The sequence below is a fragment of the Ammospiza nelsoni genome, chromosome 6 (assembly GCF_027579445.1).
Source record: "Ammospiza nelsoni isolate bAmmNel1 chromosome 6, bAmmNel1.pri, whole genome shotgun sequence".
NCBI lineage: Eukaryota > Metazoa > Chordata > Aves > Passeriformes > Passerellidae > Ammospiza > Ammospiza nelsoni.
The window spans coordinates 53,505,508-53,530,739 of record NC_080638.1 but is presented as its reverse complement, the minus strand read 5'-3'; positions in this window follow the sequence as shown (position 1 = coordinate 53,530,739).

Genomic DNA, 25,232 nt, shown 5'->3' with positions numbered 1-25,232 from the left:
TGTCTGTTTGTGTTTATTTGTAGGGAAAAAAAGATGACTTGCATCCCTAAATAGCCTTACCTCATGGGTATGAGCCTACATGTCTGACTGCCATCTTATATCGACACTTTATCCAGCAGCCCAGGGACTGGTGTTTATTCAGAAAAGAACTGGCCCATGCACACAGACACACTGATTCTCACAAATGGTTCTGTGTATGCCTTGGCTTCTTGACTTCTGCCAAATTCAAGCCTAAATTCTAGGAAGCAACAATAACACTAACAGGAATCACGTCAGACTTGAAAGTGATTGCTTTAGCTCTGTGAACACAAAATGGACTTCTTTTTCTTCCTTAGAAGTGATTTTCAAACATGCCTTGGCTTCTCTGAGCCAGCATAGTTTCACCCTGCCAGTCAGGTTACGAAGACGAATCTGTTACCCCCTTTTGCAGATGTGGTATGTGAGCCTAGTTACATCACATTTCAAGGCAGATGGACCTCTGAAGGAAGCTCCACTATCCAATCATGTGCTTTCTGCTCCTTGCTATTGATTTTTGTGGTTAGTCTGTTTCTGATTTTATTTTTCTGTGTAGTTTAAGGGCAAGTCTGTGGTTTGCCCCATGTGCCCAAGTGAGGGAGCAAGGGTGTAGAAGACTGCCTGAAAATAAATAAATCAGAAACAGATAGACTAATTACAAGGATAAATGCCAAGGGATGGAGAACACACAGCACCCTCATGATCAGATATGCCTGGGCTGTTGGAGGAGGGATGGAGGTTTCACTGTGTGATGTAACCCTGCACCACATTGGAGAAGAGAGCCCGAGCATCCTCTTCCTTGCCTGACTGAGCAAAACCCTCTCGTGGGGTTTGCCTGCATGGCGTGTCCCGGCACGGGGAGAAACAGCTTCCCCGAGGTAAGGATGGGGAATCAGAGGCTGCTCTTGCCTCCCCAGTGCCTGCCCCAACAGCCAGCAGGGCTAAGCTGACACGAGGAAGGATGTAATCTGCTCCTGGTTGTTTCATGCTCAGGGCACGTTACTTCCTTCCACGGGCTAAGAGGATAGTCATGGATGTCACCCTGACTCACAGGCTCCTGGGGCAGCGTGGCTCTGTGCCATGCCTATAATCAGATGACCCGGGGGGTGAATTAGGAAGGCTTTTGATGTCATTCTCTGAGCACTGCACCACAGGAGACAAAGACTTCTTAACGTAACATCAGGCTATATCTTAAACATAACCATGAAACTAACTTTGACTTGCCAGCAGCTGGTACAGACAGTGGCCTCCCTACACTGCTCTGGCACTTAGCATAAGAAATGTCATTATGTGGGTGGATTAGGCAGAACCTGTCAAAGTTGTGTGCGTGTTCTTTGGCTGTGTTTCCCTCCCCAGGCTAATAATGCCGAAGAGATGGGGAGTGGGTTGACACATTTTCTGGCATGTGTCATGTAACCCAGCGAAGTGGAGGACATGTCAGTCACAAGACTTTTGTGCTTTAGCAAGGTGCAGGCAGCAGGGACAAGCTGCAGTGGCTAGCAGCCTTAATCCTCTCTGGATTCACCCTTGCCACCTTCATCGTGTGCTACAGCTTTCCCAGGGCTCTCTGACAGACCCACAGGTATGTTTGGAGGAAAAGTAAGGAGATGTATCCAGGCAGGTGTTGTTTAAGCTCATGTTATCTACAGACCCTGAAGCTCTTTGCAGGTTGACTGACATGATTTCCATAAGAACAACTGAATTTAGTACAGGGGGAAATATTCATTGCTTGTTTTGCAGGGTGCAGAAATGTTCTATACCAGTTCAGCAGAGGATACAAAGAATAACCATGCCAGATAAGAAGACATTTTTAGAATAGAAGACTCTAAAGCAAGATAACCAGAGACTGATGAAATTTAGGACACAGTCACTCTTTCTGATTCCCTAATCAAGAGTGGGGGATGTTGATACAAATATTGGGCTGAGAGAATTCCCACAGTCAAGCAAAATCTCAAGGTAAATAATTCTCAGGAGAAGATGGAAGAACAGTGCATTCAGTCTCACAGAGAAGTTTGGTTTTGCCCAGCTGCCTGCTTAACACCTGTGCTGAGGAGATGAAGTTTACTCCCTGGGCTGAGGCAATATGCCAGATTGGTTCCTCACAAATCATCATCAGAGGAGCAGAAGATGGAATGAGCATGTATGCCCTGTATGACAGAAATGCCATCTTCTGTCTCTGCCTGCGTGTTGCAAGCTGTGTTTGGTTGTTGGGAAAAGATGCAGTCAGCTTAGATGCCGACTGCATACCCCAAAACACACAGGCTATAGGTCTGATGTGACTTGTGGCAGGCACAGCACCCAATTCACTGGGAAGAGCTACTGTACTATTTTCCTTGAAGCTCATAATATTAACAAAACCAAAAACAAACAAAAATAGTAGAGCCAGTAGCTTCTGCAAGTAACTACAGCTAAATGACAGCTACTACTCCGTTGCAGCATCTGTAGTCTATCAGGTCAAGAACTGCCATGCCCGGATGCCACATTCTCATTCTATGTAAAAGTGAAGAGCAGCAGCTTCATAAGTAGAAATAAGTAGAAATATAACTTGGCAGGCAAGGAGGCAACCTGTGGAGGGGAACTGCACGATAACCCCACAGGACAGGGGGTGCCTCCTCCCTTCCCTTGCTGGTGTTGAGTCACAGTGGGGATTGTATTAAGGGGGTAACAGAAAGTGCCCCTTGGCTGTACCTCCTGCAAACACATCACTGGTGTGACGTGGGTGCTGCCCTGTGTCCCACACACCGGTTAGTCACTTGGGGACAGGGGCCTGAGGGACTGCCATGGCATGCTCTGAGGGATGTCCTGTGCCAAGTATGCCACAGGGGAGGCAGAGATAGAGGACAGTGATGAGATGGGAGATGACTCTGACCATTTACTGTTGCTTGTACTGAATAACACCTGTGTGAAGTTGAGAAAACCTGCATCAACACGATGACTGACACAGAATTTATATTGTCCCATGACCAGTGTGACCCTGCTCAGATTGCCAGATAACGTCACATCTCCAGTTGTGTAACACCACCATGCTCTCTAGATCCCAGGTCTTTAAACATTATTGAGCTGATTGTTTGTACACTGGGGTGGGAATTCAAATATTGTTTATCAGGGGAAATGTTAACTGCGTGTCCTTTGTTGGGAGTAAAGCAGCAACCTGATTTGTCATACTTCTGAAAGTAGGTACTCATTGGAGAGAAAAAATGTGTGCCAGCAGGGAAAAAGGAAGAGCTTTCATCTATGAGTGAGTACACAACGTGCAGGGTACAAAACAGTGTTTTGGTAGATACCAGTGTTTTGCAATTCAAGGATCACATGACTGGAAAAAAAATCCACTTCTGTCATGGTATTTTTCATTTACAAACAAATAAAAATTAAGTTAAACTCTGTTCATTTATTGCTTTAATTTCTCCCCACTTTGTTTGTTTCCCTGCTTTCTTGTATGGTAATGTGCATGTTGTTTGGTTCCTTGTTTGTTTTTATTTGAAATAATTTTGCATGAAATTTTCTGAACTCTTGCAGAGCAGAGAGACTAGTGAATGTGTATGTTTATGCACCTTTGTGCATGTACAAAGAATGATGGATAGTTAATAAAATACACATCACTGCAATCCTTTCATGCTTAAGATCCCCAAACAGAAACTGTGAGTATTCAAATAAAATAGAACTGATCCAAAATGTACATATTTAGCTTAGATAATAGCAGTCCCCAGATATGTGCCTCTTTCTGCAGTTGGAAATCTGTCAGTTGAACAAAGAGCAGGATATAGTGTGAATTAGGCTGTCCTAAAAGCTTTATGTGATAGACACACTTTATGGAGTTAGTTCCATTTCTCTCACATTTCAAAAGCAGACTCAGAGCCTAGTTATCATGAGGACAAACTCCACAAAATCATTTTTTGTAGTCAAGGACTGCAATATTTTTTAAAAGTCAGAATACGTGTTAAAAGAACAGCTTGTCCCAAGGCTTATGGTTCAGCTGTAGAAAGTTTCTTCTTGATCCATCCATCTGAGAAATTGTTCCTGAAAAGTCATTCTGCATAAGGATGTTTTCGCTATTTTTTTCAGAGAGAAAAAGTATAAATGAGCTGCAAAGCTCGTGTTGTTCTGAACTCTCTCTCCTCTTTCACCATGAGTTCATCAAACAAAATTCCACAAGAAACAAATGTTATTATGAGATTAGCAGAATGAATGCCAGAGTTCAGATACTAAACATTTTTTTAAAAAAACAGTGAGCTTAATGACATGAAGGAAGTTGTAGTTTAAACATCAAGGTCAATTATTTCGTTAAATATTATTTAAAAATTCCTTGCCTTGAAACAAAACCAGAGCTATCCTTTTCCCAAAAATGCAAACAGATTATGCAGCCCTGTTTGTCAGCTTCACTAGATAGCTTCTATTTGATCTTCAAATGAAAACAGTTTCTATTTCAGATTTATACAACAGGCTGCCTCTAAAAAGAAAAAAGATCTTAAGTTTGGACTGCTGTTTACTTTCCCTTCTAATCCAGTGAGAAGATTTGCATAAGAAAAGCAAGTAGATTTGAGTCTAGCTTTTGCTGTCTACATCGAAAGCATGAGCGTCAGTCAGTCCTCTCAATTTATTCAGACAGAAAACGATTGTTTTGTAAGTCAGGTGAGTAGAAAATCTTTCCGTCAGTTCAGCTAGGTTCTTCTAAAAGTAACAAGGACTACTTATTAAGACTAAGTGGTGTTTAAGTAAATAATGATAACAGTCAAACACTGAGAGTTTAAAACCTAACCCCCCCCCCAGTTGCATGTCTGTTTCCTCATACCGTATATTGATTTAAAACAACATCCAGAATTGCTGTTTACTGGGTCTTGCAAAGCAGCCCCTTATATTTGCAGATATAACAGCATCATTGTCAGGGGGTTTCAGTGAGCAGAGCAGTGCTGGGTGCTGGTCTGGGTCTCAGGACACAGCAAGTGCCCCCAGCTCCAAGCGGGACCCTGGCAGCCAACCAGCAAATCCTCTGTAGAATGGGAATAGGGATTCATACCTACAAGAATGCCGTGGAGTAGAGTAGTTTTATGTGTGCAATGTACTTGAAAATTTTTTGGTGTATAGAAAGGCAAATTATTATTTTTTAGGAAGAGTATTAAAAGGGATATTTTGGATCATGGGGTCAAGTTCCTTGCTGTGGGTGGTAACCACATCTCAGAAGCTGGTTCTCAAACCAGTCAAATTCCATCTTCCAGGTGCTTTGATTCCTTCCTGACTGCGGAAGGCCTTTCTGGGTCCTCACCACTCTGGTGGAGTGAAGGTGCTTTTCTTTTTCCATCTTGAATCCCTTCCTGGACAGTTTGTACCAATTCTTATATTTTATTTGGGAGAAGGGGAGGGAAACTGTCTCACAATTTTCAGATTCATTTGAATTTTTCTCTGAGCCCCAGACACCTGGTGGAAAGATGCCAGCAATGCTGTAGGCTGGTTCGATGCACCAATAAAAATAAAATTAAATTAAAAAAACCCCAACCCTCGTGTAAGAAAAGCGCCATTCTTAGAAAGCCTCCAGCGTTCCAGCTAGAGCACAAACAGCTGCTTATTTAGGACTCTTCTCGGGTAAATCCACAGTCCCGGGCCAAAGGGGCCGCAGCTCTTGTGGTCTCTCAGACCCCCCCGGTGGGGAACACACAGGGGAGAAGGGCAGGAACGAGCAGGGAGAGGGAACCATCCTCAAACCGCGGCTGAAACTTCGCCTGGGGAGGGCCGACGCTCCGCGGGGTCGCAGCCAGGAGGAGCAGCCCCGGTGGGACGCAGGTCCCCGCCCGGTTCGGCCCCGCGCCCCCCGCCCGGCTCGGCCCCGGCTCCGCCGCCCGCAGGAGGCAGCGGGGCTCGGCGGGCACGGACATCGCTGTTTTGCCCCTTGGCTCGGGTTTTCCCCTGCCCAGGGAACAAGCGCCTTTGTTGGAGCTGCGCTCCCCAGGGCTGGGGACGATTTTTCGTTGTTTGGTTTTGACCTTTCTCCTCCGCTGCCTCCCGCAGGCCCGTCCCCGCAGCGGCGGCCCCGAGGGCGGACGGGGCAGCGCCGCCGCCTGTCCCCGGGAGAGCCTCGGGCACGAAGAGGAGCAGCCTGTGGGGCTCAGACGGTGGCGAGCGGGAGGGATTCGGGAGCACTTCGCCGGGTGTGGGACAGAGGCAGCGGTCCGTGTCCCTCGGGCACCCCTGTCCCTGCTTGCCACTGGCGAAGGCAGCGTGTGCCCACCGTGGAAATGCCGTGAGGCTCTGCCGGCACGGGGGCGCGGGCTGCGGCTGGAGCCAGGGCCAGGTGTGCCATCGGGAAATACCACCTCCAGCCGCGGATCGAAGAGCTTCCAGGCCGTGGCTGCACGGCTCGACAGGGGAGCAAACAGCCCGTCCCCTTCCCCCTTCGACAGCTACAGCCCCCGCAGCCTCCAAACCCAGTAAGGCTGAAGCAGCAGCCACCAAACACCCTCGAAAAGACCCTGCCGGACCTCTGAAACCCCAAAGAAAAGCGAACACCAAATGGAAACGAGCCCACAGGCCCACCAACGAGCCCCCCCGAACTGCGGGAGCACCGCCAGCACAGACGCGGCGCTGCCAGCCCGTGGCCGGCCGCAGGGGGCCCGGCGCCCGGGGACCACCCTCACCCTCCAACGCCGACTGCTGCTTCCTAATGCCTACGAATTCAACCACATTCCCCCGGGGATAACGGGGGCGGGGTGGGGTTTAACCCCCGAGTACAATGGCAGTGAAACCGCAAGGAAACAGGCGCAGGTGAAGGGCAGAGCGCGCTCGCTGCCGTGGTGCTGCCGCAGAACCTGCGGGGGATCGGGGCGCCCCACACAGCGACGGGCAGCAAAGGGAGAGCCTCGCCCGAGGGCTCCGAGCGCGGCCACAGGAGCCGGAGAAAACGGGATTTTCCCGGCAATCGGGGGCGACTGTGCGGGACCAGCCCCCGGTGCGCACCTTCCGCCCCCGCGCAGCTCCGCTGGGACCTGCGCGGCTTTTGCACGGGCGATCGCGCCTGGCCGGCTCACATCGAGCAAGAGCCTTTCCGGGAACAGGCTACTAAGAGCAGCGAGAGCAGGAGGGGGAGGGTGGGTATGAAATAAAAGGCTAAAGAAACAGTGCGATTTTGGGACCAGGACCAAATCCTAACGTGTTACATAAAAGCCACGGGCGGTTCTTATCAGCAAGCCCGGCCTAAAGAGGAACAATCCGCAGGACCGGCTCCAAAACAACCCTGTTAAAGGAACAATTGTGAAATGCCAACTTCCCACCAGCGTATGAACAGCAGGAGCCGGGCATGTCCTGTCTGTAACCGGGCTTCTGACAACCGACAGAGAGGGGAGGGGACGGAGGGGGATCCTCTCTTGACAAGATTTATCAAGAAACATTTAACTGGGCTTTAATCATATTAGCAAGAGCCCAATTAGGGCTGAGAGGGAAGCGAGGCTGGGGAGAGGAGGAGGAGCAAGCGATGGAGTCACTCGAGGATAAAGTCCTTTCATCAGGCTGCGCTCTCGGCAAACAGAGGAGTGCGAATAATCAGTGCCCTTCACTGGGGGGACGGGGGAGGGAGCGGCTGGGGAATGTGTGTAAAGGATCATTAAGGCCAGGCAGAAGGGGGTTTTTGTTGTTGTTGTTGTTGTTTTTAATTATTACGGCTATTAAGGTGGTGTCTATGGGCTCCCTCGGGCGCTGTTCTCTGAGACGGAGCGGGGAAGAAGCGAAGGGGTTCGGAGGCACCTGCTGCACTGCGATGACCTGATCTGCGTGTGCGGATGGGTCTCACCCTCCCGGAGCCAAGAGGGGCTCCGTCCCTCCCACCCGACCTCACATCACCGAGGGAGAATTTCCTTAAAAGCCCTTTTCCCGGCTCTCGTCTCCCTGATGTCGAGCGCATCCTACCTCCCAGCGCGGCTCCCCGGGGGTAGCGCGGCGCCTCACCGCCCCCGGCGGAGCCCGGTCCGGTGCCCAGGGCTCGTCGAAAGCCCCGCGGAAAGCGCAGCGCTGGGACCGCCCGGGGCAGGGACAGAGGGCAGAAGATGTCCTCCCGGGGTTCAGACTCTCCGTGCTTTCGCGTGGGCAACCTGCCTTGTCCTTAGGGACTCGGTCGCTCCAGCTGTAGGGGATGGGGTGGGCGGACAGCAAAGAAATGAAGAAAAACTAGAGATGACAGGTGGGAGCAAAGGGAGAGGCTGTGGATAAGCCCGTGAACCCCCCTCCCCGGGTTACGCCACCTCGGGACACGGCGGTGGGAGCGCGGCAGCGGCCGTGACCCTGCCTGCGGCTTTCGAGACATCGCCAGCAGCTGCCGGCAGCTGCCCCGATTTCCTGCCGCTCCCCGCGGCCAGGAGAAGGGAGATAAGGCTGTTTGTTGGGCAACGAGGCACCTTTCGCCCCAGAGGAGCGGGATCTTTGCGCCGCGGGGCAGAGGATGCTGTCTTTTTCTTTTTTTTAACAGGACAGGGCCCGGTGGGGTTTGCCGTTCGCACCGACGAGCATCCCCGCTGTCGGAAGCCGTCTGACCCGTGCCTGGAGCGGAGGCGCTTTCGCCCCCCACGCCCCCCTCCGCCCCCTCCCCTCGCCCTCGGCCGGCACAGCCACGTCCTCGGGGACGCGCGGCCCCGGGGGCAGCGCCTCCCGCCCGCACCGTGCCCTTTGCGTGACCGTGCCCCCGCCGCACCGTCCCTGTCCCACGCTTACCTTTCGGGCCCGGCCGCCGAGGGGCTGCCCCCCCCCGCTCCCGCCCCCCGCCCCGGCTCCGCCATCCCCGCCGCAGGGGTGTCGCACGCCGCCGCGCCGGCACAGCCTCGGCTCTCGCCTTGCGCGCACTCGGCTGGCGCTGGCAGCCCCGCCGGGTTCACGCGAGGACAGCGGCGGCTCCGCGCCGCGGCTCGTCTGGCTGCCAACGCCGCGGCGAGGCTGACGCTGCCGCGGCCGGGGGTGACTCACGGCGGCAGCCGCCGGGTAGCGGATCCGAGAGCCGAGCGGCGAGCGGGCACATCGGGCCCCGCTCTTCGCCCCCTTCCCCGGGCACCGGGCGCCGCGCGCCGCCCGTCGCACCCATGCCCCCTCCCCGACCCACTGCGCTTCTGCCAAGTGGAATAAACGCCCGGGTTTCCGGCAAATGTTCACCCTTCCGACACCGAACGGGAGGCCGCCCCCCTCCCGGCCGGCACCCCTGTCGCAGGCGGGCCGGGGTCCGTCCCCGCGGCCGGCAGCGCTCCCGGCGGCACCCGCCCCACCGTAAGTGACCGTCGGGGCCGGGAGGGGGTGGCCGGTCCCTCGGCGCCAGGGCTGGAGCGGGCGGGCGGGCCGGGCCCGGGCCGAGCCCCGGCCGTGGCCCCGCTCTGTCCCCGAGGTGTGCCCGGCGTGTGCCCGCCCGCTCAAGGACAAAGGCAAACACAGAACCTCAGCGCGGGGCGGGGAGGGGACGCGGGGCGCACACCGGGACAGCGACTCGCAGTCCGAGGCACGGGCAGCGCCGGTGTCATCACCGCTGTGCTCTGCCCTGCTCGGCAAACACGCAGCTGGGTTTTGGATGCCTGCGGTTTCCATGGAGCCCTCCTGGCCCGTCCCAGCAAAAACGTATGGAGGATGTCTTCATGGCGAGCCTGCAGCGGGTCTCCCACCTTTTCTCAGAGCTCCCAGGTGGAGTGCTTTCAGATCCTTTACACTGCGTGCCTCAGCACCAGCAGTGCTTTTGAGAAACATGCTTGGTGCATGACATCCCTGTTTTGAAGCAGAATTTTGAAGCAAAGCTGTAGAAACACACATCTTTCAGTCCAAGCTGTCTGCTGGATGCACAGTTTTAAAAGCAGTGGCTCCCTGAAATAAGGAGATTATTAAAAGCTCATTTATTAAGAAGCTCAAACCACAAAGGTAGTGATAATGAGTCTTACATACTCTGCATACACGCTCAAGTTTTGGATAGAGGATGAAGGCATGAAGTTGGGCCTTTACTTAAAAATACTCTAAAGCCACTTGTCAGAAACGTGCTAAAATGGTAAGCCATGGATTTAGTGACATGGATTATGTTGTCAGTCCTTCTACCTTAAGTTCATTTTTAAGTCCAAATTTCAGCCCTTTGAGAAAAGATAGGAAGAGGAGGAGGAGGAGCAGGAGGAGGAAGAGACTATTTTAATTGAAATGCTGACATTGCTAACCATGGCAGTGTGAATTCACTACTATAATAAAACCTCAGCTAGCAGCCTAATTCCAGAGAGGTGATGTTATCCAGTAATAATGTAATCAGTTTGTTGGCCGTAACATAGGAAACTGAGAATTACTTTATTTTATTGATTTTTTTGGCCAAAATGTGACAAAAAGAAAATCAATAAGATGCCAGGATTGAGGCAGGAGAGCTACCTTTGCTATTTAAAATAATAAACCAAAGTTCTTCATGAACATTTTTTCACTTCAGTGCAGTTTCACAAAAGCGTACTTAAAAAGGGACAGCTAGTGAGAATGCAAGCTTTCAAGTTAGGAATTGGAAGGCAGAAAGGCCCAAGGGTGTAACATTGTTAAAAGTGAGAGGTCCCGAAAGCAGAATGTTCACTTTACGAAATAGAAGTTTTCTCCTGGGTAATCGCTGAATGAGTTTGCATTGATTTGCAGCTGTGAATTTAAAGGGAAGAAAGGGAAAGAAAATAAATGAAGAAGACAAATGCCTTGTTAGTAAATTGGGATGCAACAATTAAGAAAATTATGTCAGATATATGAAAAATTGGAATTGACTGCTTAAGCTTTTGAGTTTGTATATTCAGGATTCTCTATCCCTCATATCTGTCTTTAATACTTGTTTTTAAGGAGTAAACATTCTGGTAATTTTCTAGGCATCGGGCTTTCAAATTACAAATAAAAGGAGAAGTGAATTAGCTTGTAATGTGCATGTACCAGTGGAGCTGTATTAGTGAAATCTTCCAGAGAGGGTTAGTCAGTGTTAGTGAGGTCAGGATTTCAGACTCTGTGAAGTTTTTATTGATGCAGAAAATTGCAAGGATAGACCATATTATCCCTCTAATTCAGATTTAGATTTTGCTGTTGCTCTTGAAGGTGTTCTGTCTGTTTAACCTTAAAATTTAGTGTGGTCAGTGGGACTCTTTGGGTTGGGGCCATGAATTCTTTGAAGGAGCAAATCTTAAGTTTCTCCATGTTGCTAGGAAGCCTAGCAGTATCAAGACAAAGACATATGAAAGTATGTGAAGATAATGAAAACAAAGTAATGAGTATAGCCAAATCATAACTGCCATTTTAACAGAATGGCTTGTAAATAACAGAGCCCTACAAGAATACTTGGGTGTGCCTGAGTCAACCCATTTTGAAAACCCTATGATATGCAGCTGCAGAAATGACACAAATTCTTGAAAAACAAAACTTGAAATTTCTTGAAAATCACGTTTCCAAATACAAGCACTGTTCTGCATATAGATACATCACATGCTGTCCAGTAACTCTTAAAAGTAGCCTAAAACTGCTACAGTGACTACCTCGTTCATCTGATCTACTTAAGGTAACATTAACCCCCTTTTATAACTTGCACTTAACAAAGCATTGTTATATGTATTACAATGATTTGTGAATGTGTACAGTCTGGGCTGTGGTTGACATTCACTGTCAGGCTTACATCCAAAAACATACAAGTTAATTTGCACTACATGAGCATTGGCACTACAGAGTAATGAACTGCAAAAGGTACTTGGAGAATATTTTCCAAAGCTGCCCTTACACACTTGCTTGAAGCTAGAAAATAGACCTGATATAATGATAGCTGTTTTGGCTTTATTGTGGAAGATAATACCAGTTTGTGACTACTGACTGGATGTGGAACAAAACTTTATGGCTGTATGGATTGGATGTGGTATTTCAGCAGTCATACAGGGTACTAATGGAAGCACTGTGAATTAGTTCTGTGAAAAGATTCAAGCGGCAATTAATTACTGTTTCTCTCAAATACAAAATGAGAGGGCATTGAAAAATTAATTGAGGAAATTTATGTATGGATATGAAACATGGTAGTTTGGGTGCCACACAGGAAACTCCCAAACAACTAACTGGCAATTTTGGGAACTTAACAGGTTAGGCTCCAAACAGCATTTTCAGATTGGTTGTTTTTTGCCACAACAGAGAGATTACACTGGCCCAATAGAGACATTTTTGCTTCCTTGGTGCATTATTCTTGAAGTCTTACCTCCTTCGTCATTGCTCAGAATTGCTGATTTTTTAATTTTTATACAAAATGTCACCTTTTTAATTGAGAGACTGGGTATGATAGTGTGGAGGTGGGTCCTGATGTATACAGGAGGCAGAGAAGCAAGTGAAAGAGGAAAAGGGAAAGAAGAGGGAGTTTGGAGGGCACAGAAGGAAGATGGGAAATGTGGGGCTTGCAGTGGAATGACTGGTGATGGGATGGGAGAGGAGGAGACCGGACCACTGACTGTGGAGACAGCTGTGTTCAGAGTTTGTTATTTGATCAAACTACTCCTTATTTAACATGCCCTGCATTTCTCAGTGGGGATACAGCTTGGAATCTGTGTGGAATGGTGAAAGATTGAGAAAGTAAAGACAGAATGAAAAAGCAAGAGACAATTCCCTAATTTGTTTCTTTTGCATTTCTAAAGCCTGCCAAGCCCACACATCGGGTAGAGTATGCTTAGAATCTTGGAAAAAAAAAAAAGCTGCAGCTGGAACAAAGTTGGAAATAAATTCCTGTAATTTTAAAGATGATAAAAAATTATCTGACCAGTCTTTCTCCCTTCTCCCTCCAGAAGGTCCAGCAAAATCATCTACTCCATGGCAAATGCTTGACAACAACATCTGTATCTACTCTGAAATCACAGTTCAGGGTATATATATGTAACTCATATTTTGTCCTTCTGATATTGTTCACCTGGAACTTTCACACTGTTGTATTTTTTACTTTCTTTTTCACTCAGTTTGCTTCTTTGCTTTTGGGACAGAAAATCCCTCATGCAGTGTGGTCCAGGTTATACTGAACCACGGATGTCTCATACAGAGCAGTATCTTATTGCACACATGACTTACTCATGTTTCAAAAGTAGGGTGAGTAATGGGTGCTGGAATTCAGTTTTATACTGTGTTTTGTGTCTGGGGTTTCTGTAATAGGTTCATGAGGTTCACAGATACTGCTAGTAATTTCTTAATTTTTTTACCTCCCATTCCTGCCTTTCCCCCCGCCATTTCTCCAGAGGCTTCATGAGGTCCTGGAGGACTTTACAACTTTGCAAAATGATGCAGAACTATATCAAAATGTTCCAAGCACAGTATAAGCACATAGGGTCTATTTGTGCTGCAGAAATACCAGGTTTTGACTGGGCATGATCCCATATAGCCGTAGGGTTGTGGGTGAGCATTTAATCTTTACCAGCAGAAAGGTTTGCAGTGACTGCATGTCTTAGGGATGTCCTCAATGTGCATAGAAGGCAAGCAGTGCTGGACTATTTACATTGCAAGTGGGATGGTTTGGATGGTACCCTGCAACGTCATCCTTGGCTACGCAGAGAGAAAACTGATATGCCTGTGATGCTCTCAAGTACATTCCATACGCCTCCAAGTACAAGGGCAATTTTGAATTTAGAAAGAAGCTCTCCAATGTGCTAAGCTGCTGATGTAGCACTTGCAGTGAGAAATGTACTGGTCCAGATAGAACTCTGGGGAGTAGACTCAGAAAGAGGGTCTCAGAAAGAGATGCAAAACAAACAAACAAGCAAGCCAACAAACAAACAGAAATGTTCAAGCACACAAACAATTTATTATTTGATCTGGAAACAGAACAGAGGTGTTGCCTGTAGCTGCACTTTGTTCAAACTTCATTTGAGCTTGTGATGTAACTTTAGTTAGTCTACCCAGCTCGTGTCAGACTCTGGACTGTGGGTTTTCTTGCTGATGATTCTGCAGCCTCTCAGGCTCCTGGGGCTACTGTGCAAGGGTCTGTTTGCTCAGAGATATCTATTCAGTGCAAAGAGGTGGTGACAGAAGTTGCTGTTAATTGTTGCTGTACGGTTGAAGGTTGGGGGCTGCTGTGCAAGCAAGTCTCCTCTGCTCTGCTGCAGTTCAAAGTTAAGGCACCTAGATGAAACTAGGGAAAAGTGTTAATGCAGCTAGTGCTAGATCTCAAAAGAATAGAGACAAGGAGGAAGGTAACCAAAGTTCAGACCTAGAGGGTGCATGCAGTTTAGATATGCTGAATCCAGTCTTGTGTCCCAATAAACAGATCACAGTCATTGTGAAAAAGGGTCTCATTCTTTCCAGGATAAGCTGGCTGTTTAGTTTGTCTTTCTAACCAGTCAATAAAGCTCAAGCAATGTTCTAGGAATTATCTTTGTATTGAAATTACCTTATTCCTTATGTGTCTACATCTATATTTGGATGTGAATTTTAGGACCTTGGATCCTAAAATATTTAGAGTCCAGTTAAATTTTGACATGAGAGCAACTGCATTATTTTTCTGTTCATTTTCTGAATCTGTAAGCAAGCTTTTGTGCAAGACTACTGGCACTGAAAGTCTGTTTGAAACGGACTTGTGGAAGTGCAAGAGTTCATAACCCTTCTGTTGCAGCAACTGGGGGGCAGTCTGAACACTGAGTGCCTGCTGTATGAGAGGTGGTGAGGTCTTCCTGAGGTGCTCCTGCAGAGCCCTAGGAAAGTCCAGCATTGCTGCCAGCTGCATGACAGATAGTGCATACAGCAGCCTCCTCTAACCTGCCAGGAAGAATTAATAAGACACTTTGTTATTAAATTAAATTTCAATTTAAACACTTCCTGAGGCTGAGCTTCAAACTCTTCAACCTGAGAATGGATTCAGCAGCATCTTGTGAGCTTAGGAGCTCACTAGGTTCCACTTTTACAGCAATAGAACAGTTTTCCATTGTAACCTTTACTTTCTTGTTTATTTAATATGTATGAATGACTGTTGTTGGCTCAGTTAACAGTTATTTAAAGAATGATCTGGTAAATTTATTAGTTCATGTATGGATTATAAAATATATTCTCTGTCACTATATTTTCTGGTCACTCACTTTATGTTAAGATTTCATTAATATGCTTTTCTTAAATAACAAACAGATCCTGCAGAGCTGGTTAGCCATGTGAGGACCATGTGGTGTAAGCAGTTATAAATACACCAGTAAAAAACATTCCAGAGAATTATAAATCACTATAATGTTCAACTCCAGTAGGTTGATGAATAGTATCTTTATTAACTTATTAACCACTTATCAAAATGATTTGCCTTGTACTTAGACTTAGGTTTATGTTCAGTGTAAATTTTACATAAAGCCTGACTTTGTTTTCTTTTGCCAGACGTATTTATTTCTGAGTCAAAACTCAGTCTGTTTTGCAAAAAGGAGGAGAATCAAAGAGGCATAATAATCAGCCTAAACTCATCCAAAGCACTTTAAAAATAGCCAGCCCACCTACTGCACTGGGAGATTTTATAGTGCAGTGTACAGAAGCACAGTGTGGAGTAGCTAAGGAGCTGTGCAGTATGTAAGCTGTTCAAAATGTACTCCAGGCTGTGGCTCTCTAACCAGTACCAGATCTGTCCCTGCTGGGGCATCTGCCTCTCGGATCCCCAGTGCCTTACAGCTTGGTGCCCGTGGTGTTTAACTCTGCTTTCCATGAGGAATGGCCCTGCATGGGTTTCTGTTTCCCAGCCAGTGGCTGTAGTGGGGAGCTCTGTGGCAGGAGGTGGTTGGGAAGAGCGAGACGGCGTTGCTGCTCAGTCACTGGCGCGGTGGGCGGCGCTGCACCGGCATTGTCACTTGGGCTGTCACACAGATGGCCTGTGTAAACTGGAGTAAAATTCTAGCAGATAGGTCTGCAGAGGGATGCAGGCACCCAACTGCGCTGTGTGGGCCTTGCTAGGCTCCATAAAACCATGCCCAGCTGTCAGCTCAATTTGTGAGTGTCTGAGCTCTGCCAGGGAGCAAGTTACAAACTGCTTGCAGGTTCTGGTAGGATTCTTGGGGAAGACCTTTCCTGAACAAGTTTCCCTGCAGAGTCCTGTAGAAAACTGTTGGCGTCTCTCCTCATACAATGATACTGTTTCTTGGTGGATCCTGTTATTATCATGGTGAAATGCAAATACATGATATATACAGACACAAATTGAATTGTTCTAATTTTCAGAGACCACTTTTATCTTTACCCCTGCTCTTTCCTCTCCAGCAGGCTTCCTCTCTCTTATTATAAATGCCTGCTTGTGTGTTCCTCTAGTCAGTTTTTATCAGTTTTACTCTTAATTGGTACACATAGTTGGTCAGTTTACCTAATTTCCCAATAAAGAGTTTATCGGTGAAAGAGTGTTTGGCGTGTGAACAGCACACATTGCAAAAGATGCTGCAGGAGGAAGGGCAGTATGGACGTGTATTACCACACTCCAGCTTAGGTCAGGTGGTCACATTGCTGTATCTGAGGGGAATCTTGCACTAAAATAAACTTTGAAGTTGACTAAAAAAAAAGGGGAACTTCCCATTGTAGAATAAACAAATTGTACTATGCAGGGGAATGAGTTAAGTCAGTCTCATGGTTTTCAGCATCACTCGTGCCTTGAAAAAAGGAGGATCTGGGGGCACTTTTAGATACCTTCAGTACCTAAAGAGATTGAAAAGAGGGAATTTTTACAAGGGTATGGAGTGATAGGACAAGGGGTAATGGCTTTAAACTGATAGGGGGCAGGTTTAGATTAGATATTGGGAACAATTTCTTCACTGTGAGGGTAGTGACACACTGGTTGCTCAAGGAAGCTGTGGGTGCCTCATCCCTGGAAGTGGTCAAGGCCAGGTTGGATAGGGTCCTGAGCACCCTGGTCTAGAGGTAAGTGTCCCTGCCCATGGCTGGGGGTTGGAACTGGATATTCTTTAGGGTTTATTTCAACCTAACCCATTCTATGATTCTGTGATTTTAAAAGGGTTAACTACTTTTCATAAAGTGCATCTTATAAATGTAAAGCATCTTGGCATTTCCTTTTTGTGTCTGTCAGAGAATTTAATGAAACAGCTTTTGTTTGTTCATACTTTTCTTTCTTAACATTCGTATATCATCAGTAACTGTTAGTTTTTTCTGCAAAAAAGAAAAGGAACTTGTGTTTTCTTCTCTATGAAGACAGAAGTCAAGTCATCCTATTGCTTTAGATAATAATGTTTATCTTGATTAAACATATCAACACATAGACTTTTACTGCTCCCGACAACAAGGATTGTAAGAGTTTGCATGCTGATATTTGATAATTTATGTGTCTGTAGAATTTGATCACGATAGGAATGGAGTATGATATTAGGCCCTTAATGCATTTTGTGGAGGAAAAAGCAATTGTTAGGGTGAGTCTGAGTTAAAACATGCAGCGGACCTCACTCTTTCCAAAGGGAAGGAAATTCTCTACTTCTTTACAATTTTTTGAAGACCTTTGGTACCCTGTGGTAGCAAATATGTTCTCAGGATGAGAGATGTCTAGACTGTGCTCTCCAGATTATGGTAAGTGTTTTATTCAGCTGAGAGCTGGAGCTCTGTAAATGGTTGGTGGGATTTGAAAGGACCTCAATGTGCAAGGGGAAAGAGGAACCTGCTGTAGATCTTTTGGGTCCTCAGCTGCCAAGCATATAAATATGGATAAGCATGTCCCACTGACTGCAGCAGAATTTCAAATTAAGTTTTTTCAGAAGTTTTTCCAGAGTTGGGATTTTAAGCAGTTTCTGTGTTTAGCTACAGTGTACCAAAGAGTGTGTGCTCATACAGTGAGCTTCCTTGAGCCAGTGCAAAAAATCAGGAAGGCTGTTATGCAGTTATTGCTGTATATCTTCCTGCTTGTAAGCCTAAATTCCACTCTGGTTTTTTGGTGTGTTTTGTTTAAATCCCTGAAAAGATGTCATTCTCTCACTGAATGTGTTTTTCCTTCTAAACATAAGCTGTAAATACATACACAGATAATGTTATATGATTTTTTGAGTCATCTGCTTGAAGCTGTTATGTGTTTTATGCTAGGCAAATTTAGAAAATTATTAAACCTCATAAGCTCAGACATAAAAGCTCCTTGATTCGTCTTTGCCATGGAAATTGCAAGTTTTAACATGCAAGTGTATATGTAAAAGAAAAACCCCAGAGGTAACAGGCAAGTAGAAATTTGTGGGGTTGTTACAGACACAGCGACATCTGGTTTCTATTGCAGTTAATGATTTATAATATTATGTGCCATTTTGTGTTATATAAGCATTTATTATTCATCTCCATCTCCTCTTACAAATCAGTTTTCAATGCTTTTTCCCCCCCCAATCATATATTGAGAGAGCATGTTGGTATGCATTTATGCCTACTAAAATAAAACTAAAGGTATTCCTCTATATTAAGAATTTTTGAAGTACTTAGAGATGGATTCTCTGTTCCCTGTGAAGTAACTGTTGGCCTAATCATTACCAGGAATTGAACCTGGAACTACCAGAGCTAGAGAATAGCTTGACAATTTGAGCTCAAAAAGGCTAAGTCTTCTGGCTAACAGTTGTAGGAGAGTCATGCCTTTTGTGGCTCTGGCAGAAGTTACTAGTTGGAGAGGGAATTATGCTTGTGCAACTCAAAATTGTTAGTGAAATCCAAGGGAATTTGGGGGTTTGCAGGGAATGCAGAACTGGGCTCTTCCAGGAGCTTCCCAGTAAGCATGAAAGGGTTTTCTTTTTGTTTGTGTGTGTGTGATGAGTAGTGAGAAATCCTGATGTCTGACAATGTTCTGGCTAAGTGTGCTCTTCAGTTTTCCATTAGTGGTGGCGTAGTCCATCAGTAAATCCTTTCAGGAGTAACCATCTGGCATTTCCTAAACCCTTGTCTGTGTATCATGTAAAACTCAGTGTTACCACTCTAAAGAAAGACCTTGAAAAGTTAAATGCCATTGGAATTTAGTAATGTAGGCCACAGTGTAAACTGTGGTTAAGTTGAGCTGAGGCCTTCTTTAGAGAAGGAACCTGTAATTGATTAAACCCTGCCTCTAGCTAGATAAAAATTAGTTGAAGTAGATTAATATAAAAATGGTTAAAAGCTTCCTTGTTGTTGTCAGTTTTCAAAATTAAACTTGTCAAGAGTTTGGCAGAAAGAGCTCAAAGGCAGAGCTGATCTAAACTGGAGAAAACAAACCCATAGGAGCAAAGAGCGATGTGGACCTTCTCCTTTTTGATTTAAATGAATTTTCTAACTGAAGGCTGTGAGCTTTAAGGGCCTTCCAACCCAAATGATTCTATAATTCTGTGACTTTGTGGCCTTCATTTCAACTTGCCAAGCCATTTTTCTCCAGACTACCATCTTCCATGATTTGTGTCTCACAGCTTTGTCTAACGCAGAAATTTCTTCTGTACTGCTTGGCCGATCTTCTAGTGGCCTTCATGAATCTTCTCTGACATTAAATGAGTGTAATTATTATGAGAACAGAAACCAAGGGCAAAACTCAAAAGGTAGTCTTGGATTCAGTAAGAAACAGTCTGAGAGAGAATTGAAATGGAGACAGCACAGCCTAACAGCTAGAATGATGTCAGGCTTTTTGCTGGAATCTACTTCCATCCATAACTTTGCATGGCATGTGACCTCTGTGTCACACAGTTTATCCTGCTGCAGGCTCACCTGCATCTTGGTGGCAAGATGGGGCAACTTTCTGTAATTGATATGGACATAAATTCTGCAGGGCCAATGATGAGTGGAAAGTGAGACTCATAGACTCTCCAACAAATGCTACCAAAGTGTTTATCAAAAAACAATGTTGATTTTACTCAGTGTTGCACTAGAAAGTCATTTTAGAACATGTTTGGGCTTTGACACCTTTTCTTAATATTTTCTCCTCATATCCTTTTGTATATACAACTGGGCCACGTTAGTGACCACAGGTATGAATCTCCATTCCATTGCATTGGTTTTATGCCAGAGTAACCCCACTGCTTTTCACAGCATAAAAGTCTGATGAAATGTGGTGAAAAATTGATCCCATACATATTCTAATCTCTGAGTGACTTAATATTTAGTGCTAAAACATTTTCAACCTTTAAAAACAACACTTCTATCAGTCATGTTACAGATTTAAAGTCTGCTGTCTCACGACTTGCCAGAACTGCAGCAAATGCTGGGAAGTGAGCATGTCCTTAATCACAGCAAACCATGGGATATTTGATCCTTACATTTGACAGTCCTGTTGGAGGGTGAGCTAGGACTCTTGTTTATTGACCTCAGTGTTGAAACGTGTCTTTTACCCACATCTCTATTTTAAGGTAAAATAATAGAATAATTTCCATAGATGTAGGCTATTTTTTCCTTTTGAATAATTGCAGTTACCTTTTAATGGTAGCAGCTTGAAATCTCTCTAGACTAGGAATCTTATGGACTGAGAGTATGGAGTGAGAGATAAGTTAACAGAGGCCTTGAGAAAGTAAACAAGGCAAAAGTCAGGTGCAGGATGTTTCATGGGTCTGCAGGTTGTTTCTGGCTACAGAAGTAAAACTCATGTCTGATGTTGTTACAACAGCATACATATTCTAAATTTGCATATTTCTGTTATTACACACATACGTATACATATTCCCTCTAACTGTTAACAAATCTACTGCTCTGTTTGCAATATAAGGGAAGCATTGTGGTAGTTTTAGATTTCTGAATTCAATGAGCCTGTTCCTGTTAAAATTAGTTGCAAAGCTCCAGTTGATAGCAATAGGAGCAATCTTATTATTTTCAATGATCATAAGCTAGCACTCCTGACAAATAACTTGGGTAACTGAGACAGGCTGCAGTCTCAAAGGAGAGATCATTGAAGAGATATCAGTGTGCAAAAGGGATGTAGAATTCTGTTGGATTTGAGGCTTTGCTACACCACAGATTTCCTGCATGATTTTTAGATTACTTAATATGGTTGCCCTTTGAATCTGCAAACTGGGCATAGCAACACATCCTTATATAAAAAAAGAGTGATGTGCTCGAATAGTCATCTGTAGTACATTTTGTGATTTTTGTGATTGGGAGAGATTTCTCATAAGACTCAGACATAAGTTTGATCTGAAACAGTTGGGTAAATAGAACCAGTAATTAATTAATTATTAGTTAATTAGCTCAGTTAATCAGTAACTGATGGAGTAACATCTGTTGCTCCTGCTTATTGTGTAAGGGAATTGTAGAATCACAGAATGGCCTGGGAAGGCACCTTAAATAAGGGAGTTGGGAGCCTTGATCTCATGTGGTGCTCCTAATGGCACTGTGGTACCACAGCAAAGTAATGATGCTGCAAATCAATTATGCTTCTTTTCATATATAATATATTTTTTTCTTCAAATTGCTGCAGGTTAATGAGAGGTCAGTCCCTAACTTGAGATATTCTATAGGCAAAATAGAAGTGTTTATACATTTAGACTGGGGCATGTTTAAGGCAATGAAACTTGGTTTAGCCAGTAACAAAAATGGTTATGTTAAACCACATGGTCTTGTGCTACTTAAAGGCTGAAGATGTACAAAGACTGCTTGATTCAGCTGGCATGTGGCAACTTGTTAAGCCTTGGTAACTTCAGCTCATGTAAAGGTGGAGATAAGAAATTGCTCTTGTTCCTTCTGGTATTAACATCTCTGACTACAGGAAAAGAAGTCAGGCAATTTAAAGGTCTTGAGAAGTTTTATACTGGTTAACAGTACTCCTCTCTCCTTTTCTCCCTTTCACTTCTTACTGATTTTAATTGGCTGAAGAAGAGAAATTCTGGTTCATGGGAAATCTTGTTTTCTTTTTTTTTTTTTGGGGGGGGGGGGAGGAGGAGAAGTTTTTGGTCAGAATTGATCTGGGAAGTGAAAAGAAATTTTTCTGCCAACCAGAAATTTTGTGATAATTTCCTGCTGGAAGCAACAAACATTTTATTTCTGAAATCAATATGCTGTCTGGTTCCTGCAGTTTCTCAGTTAAAATGGCATTTGACAGGTGACTCTGACTATCAGCTCTGTGGAGTAGTTGCAGAGTACACACTATCAGTGGTGCTCTGGCAGCCCTGCTCTGTGGGCTGACTGGAAGTCTGTTGCAGGGTTTCCAAGCTCCCAGCTGGCAATCTGTTCTTACTGTTCAGCAATCAGAAAGTCTGGAAAATACTGGGATTTCCATGTTTCCTGTACCCTTAGTAGGAAGTATTGCTTGTACATGGTAAACTTTTATGCTCAGGGTTTCCAGAACTTCTAGCTTAGGTGACTGAAACCATGAAAACTTGATGTTTTCTCTCTTTGGGATGCTCTTGGACAGATCTGTCTCCTTCTTTTAAACTCACCTTTATTTCAAATGCTGTAGGATGCAGAAAGAAGGGCCTCCTGTTTCAATATTTCACCCACCTCTTCTCTCTGGAGATGTACCTACCGGGCTTTCAACTAACTTGCTGGAGTGGGGGTAGCAATCCAGCTGTTCGAGTGTGGAATTTAGCGTGGGCTAATTCCTGCATGCAGTATACCCATCTCCCTTGGGTGTGTCCTGCATGGCTGCTAGACCACAATGGAAACTACCCACGCAGCTTCAAACAATGCTAATGAGGCGACCTCGCACCCACCACACCCAGCGACTGGAAGATTCTGGCCCATCCTGCAGAATAGCAACTATGCAGAGTTACAGCATCTGGCTCTGGCAAGGCTGCAGGCACAGTCAGTCTTTGAAACAAAAACAAGATCATGCACTGTTTCTCCCCATATTTACTTGACTGAGTGCTGCAATGCACACATGTGGGCAGGAGCAGGAAGAGTGCACTCCACCAGTGATTGTGGAGGGGCTTTAGTGGCTCAGCACCCTGCAGGATCTGCTGCTTGAGCTGATCTACAGCTTTTTCTAGCCACATCAAGGATTTCACACATCTTAAGCAGAGCTGGCATTTGCAATGTGAAAGCTACCTAAAAGGTGTCAGATTTGGCATTCCAAATTGAAGTTTATCAGACATTCTTACAAGCAGATTGCAATTACACCTATGCTTAAGCCCTGAATATCCATACATTTCACCAGAGGTCCAACTCTTTTCCAAGTCTCCTTCTTACAAGAGTGATACAGATCTCCCGTGATTGACATACAGGTCAGAAAAAAGGGATTTCTCGCTTGTGTTGCTGCAAATATACTTCTCATGCTGAAGAACTAAGCACCTTCAACTTCTTTTATTGCCTTCATTACTCTTGGTCTGTGGATAGCTGCATGTGGCAGGAGACAGCAAATATTTTAGATGAAAGAGGATAGAAGAAAGCGAGAATTGTTTTCCGTCTTCATTGGCACAGCAGGCCATTTGTGCATTTCACTTTCAGAAAGGCTTATTCTGACAATGTGAACACTGAATGCACCTGATCTTTCATGGTTTAGGTGATCTTTGCATGAATGCATTGAGTTCTGCTTGTGATTTACCTGTATGGGTGAACAGATTTGAGCCCATAAAGACTCTTTTGGCTCTTCAGTTCATCCTTGGTGCCTGCCAACCTTAGGCTTTTACAGCAGGCTTCTTGCGTAAGACCACATGTGCAAGAAAATCATCCATGCAACATTTAAAACCATTGTTTCTTCCATTAGGTAAGAGGAAACACAGACTAATTTCTTACTGAATGTGTTTTTATGGCTTTCTCACAGCTTTGATGATCTTGTGGGAGCATGTAATCATAAATTATTAAAAGGAAAGCTAAGCTGCTCAAAGCTAAATACATCAGTTATCTTGTTAAGGAGAAAAATGTATGTGAATGGATCAGTATGATTAAATCACTGCAAGACATCATAACCTTCTGTTGTGATTGCATGTGGGGAACCCAATAATTTTAGTTGTGTCTGTCATAAGGGAGCAGAAAGGTATTTTTATGCCTGCATTTTATTACATAATGAAACATGGTGCTCTAGGCACAAAGTGGGGCAAGAGATTGTGTGCAAACACATATGTGTGCATACACACATATTCTTTTGGTACACCTCCTTCCAGATGCACTTGGAGTCCTGGCTGCTGTGAGGGTTTGGCAGCTTTCTTGTGCAGTGTGGGTGTTTATCATTCTACTGTGATTGTTCATGTTGTAATGAGTTTCCCCTTGGGTGCATTTTTCAGGCACATGTTCCTGTCAACCAAGGTCAGTGCTGAGCCAGAGAAGCAGTGCACAGGTGCTGTGTCAGACTTAGCTTCCTTCTTTTGGCTGCAGACAGTGACACTTCTTAATTTAACTTATGATTAAACCATTGCTCTGATACAGGTCCAAGTAGAGTCTTTCTACATGGATTTTAAAAAAGGTTCTTTACATAAACAAGGGAAGAAATGAGTGATTTCATAAAAATAGACTCTCAAGACCTGACCAAGAGCCTGTTAAAATTGATGGAAAGACTCCTTGAATTTTAGCAGGCCTTTAATGCATACTCTGGTGTTTATAATCCCAGGTGGGAGTAGCTCTTTGTTAAATAGGAGGTGGTTTCTTACTTTGCTCTCTTTACTAGGTATAGTGCTGGTGGCAGTGGAGAAAGCTCAGGGTGATGGGAGAGTTCATGACAAAGAATGATCTTTCTCTTCGTGGGCGGCAACCAGCTTCTAAACAAAAAAGCCCTAAGGAGAGAAATGCATCAGGGTCATTACAACTGTCATTTGGCACTTACTAACATGTATTCTTGAAAGAAACTGTTAACACAATTTTGCTGTTTCTTGCCAAGCAGCGAGGGCAAACTGGCAATGTTTTGAAGCCAGAATTGGACTGCAGGCTTTAGAGCTCTTCTCTAGGATCAGCTGATCAAGAAATATGGGAAACTGAACATCCTTAACCCTTTTACCTGTGGAAATCCATGCTTGTCCACTCACAAACATGTGCTGTGTTTCTGTCCAACTTCGGATGTGTAGTAGGGATTATGAAAAGGTCCATTTGGAATAAAATCTGGCAAGGGATGTCAAGGACAAAAAGAAGGAGTTCTTCAAGTACATCAGTAGCAAAAGGAACACTAGGGAAAATGTAGGCCTGCTGCTGAATGGGGTGGGTGCTGTGCTGATGAAGGATACAGAGTATGTGGAGTTACTGAATGTCTTGTTTTCTTCAGACTTTGCTGCTGAGGCCAGCTCTTGGGAATCTCAGACCATGGAGGCAAGAGAAAAAGTCTGGAGCAAGGAAAGCTTTCTCTTGGTTGAGCAGGATCAGGTTAGAGATCATTTAGGCAAAGTGACACCTGCAAATCCAGGGACCCCAATGGGATGCACCCACCAGTGAGGGGTGCCAGATGTGCTGCCAGATGTTATTGCTAAGGCACT